This window comes from Arachis hypogaea, chromosome 2 (assembly GCF_003086295.3).
Source record: "Arachis hypogaea cultivar Tifrunner chromosome 2, arahy.Tifrunner.gnm2.J5K5, whole genome shotgun sequence".
NCBI lineage: Eukaryota > Viridiplantae > Streptophyta > Magnoliopsida > Fabales > Fabaceae > Arachis > Arachis hypogaea.
The window spans coordinates 24,211,728-24,213,695 of NC_092037.1; the positions used below are offsets into that span (position 1 = coordinate 24,211,728).

The 1,968-nt window shown below is 43.1% G+C and overlaps 1 non-coding gene across 1 annotated transcript; it reads right to left on the reverse strand.

Annotated features, from left to right (window-relative positions):
• Positions 1 to 467: 467 nt before the first annotated feature.
• Positions 468 to 573, reverse strand: LOC112767409 (small nucleolar RNA R71). Its single transcript, XR_003184898.1, has one exon. It is a non-coding gene; the product is annotated as a small nucleolar RNA R71 (small nucleolar RNA).
• Between the last annotated feature and the right edge of the window lie 1,395 nt (positions 574 to 1,968).

The window sequence follows — 1,968 nt, forward strand, 5'->3', positions numbered from 1 at the left end:
CCCATGACCATCATTCTTCAATTAACGAGGAAACCTTATATTCATCTATGGGGAGTGCTGAAATCGCTTTGAGTGACTCAGGTGACAACACCATGGTGGATCCACATCATAGAATAACCTTAAGGGAAGCCGGAGCTCTAGATATTAACTTGCAACCGATATAAATCCGGTAACCGGCTTTGGATCCAAATTTTGAGCTCAAGACCGGCACAATAAACTTGCTCCCCAAATACAATGGACTACTCGGGGAAGACCCTCTTATGCATCTAAAGAACTTTCAAGTTACATGCTCCACTGCGAGAAGACATGGAGCAGATGAAGTAGTAGTTTTGGTTTTCGTTTTCCCTTTCTCTTTGGAGGGAAAAGCGAAAGAATGGTTTTGTACTCAACCGGGAAATGTGATTTTCAATTGGGACTTGCTGTGTAAGGAATTTCTGGAAAAGTTTTATCCACCTCAGAAAACAGATAAGCTGTGAAAGAAAATCTCTTGCATTATGCAAAGAGATGGGGAAACTCTTTATGAGCCCTGGGAGAGATTTAAGAAGTTGTTGGAAGCTTTCCCCACCACCATATTGACAAGTTGGTGCTTATTAGCTATTTTTGTCAAGGGATAAACCCCCAAGATAAGCTTCTTCTAGATGCCTCTAGTGGAGGATCCCTCACCAAAAACAAGACCGCTGAGGAAGCTTGGGAGATCATAGTGGACTTGGTGGACTCAACTCAACACTCACGGGCAAGAAATCCACAACCGAAAGCTTAGAGTGAAATTTCTCCTTCCGGAGATGCCATTTTGACCAAGACCCTCGGTGAAATGACAATTTTCTTGAGACAAATCACCCAGGGGCAACAAATTCCTCAAGCTTTGCTATCTCCTCTACCTCAAACTCCAAGAATTGAAGGACTATCAAGATCATGCATTATTTGTGTTTGTAGCGGCCATTACACTGATGAATGCCCTCAACTCTAAGAGGACACTAGATTAGCATTAGCCAATACATACCCACAAAGGTCCAACTATAATCAAGGAGCTCCTCAACATGGAGGAAATCAAAACCAAGGATAGAGGGATAACTCTAACCAAAGGTGGAACTAAGCCCTTCAAGCTCAATCCTACCCAAACGTGCAAGCCTACTATCATCAAGCTCCTCAAGGTCAACCACAATACCAACAACCCTAGCAACAATCCTTCCAACAACCACCATAATCTCAACCTCAAGGGAGGTATCAACACCCAAATAGTATATCTAACCCTCCTCAAGGCAATCAAGCCCCTCCTCCTAATCAAACTTACATGAATGTCACACTTCAAGCCTTTATGCAAGAGCAATGGGAGTTTTACAAGAAACAAGAAACATATATGGCCACTATTGCCGAAGCTCTCTCCCGTTTAACTCTCCTCTGACTACAGCCCAACAAGCCTCAACTTCTAGTGGTTTACCCTCTCAACCTCAACCAAATCCAATGGGAAGCATCAATGCTATCACCTTAGGAGTGGCACCAAGTTGGATGAAATTTGCGTTGTGCCTACAAATTTGAGTGAGGAAACCCATAATGAAGAGATGGGAGATGATGCGGAAGTGATGAAGGATGAGGAGAAAAATGTTGCACAAGGTGAGGAGGAGCCACTCAAGGTCAAGGAGCCAAAATGGAAGAATCCACTTGAAGAGCTTATGCCAATTTCATTTCCAACTTTGGCTAAGAAGGCCAAGAAGCAAGAAAAACTTGACCCCAACATGGTGGAAATTTTCACGAATGTTGAAGCCACCGTCCCTCTCTTTCAAGCCATTCAACAAGTGCCCAAATATGCCAAGTTCCTCAAAGATGTTTGCACACATAAGGAAAAGATTGGCGAGCTCAACAAAAGGCCAGTAGATGATTCTATCTCTTCTCCAATTTCTAAAAAGTGCAATGATCCTGGTCCGTGTTTGGTTACCTGTTTGATTGGTGGAATGAAGTTCATGGACTGTA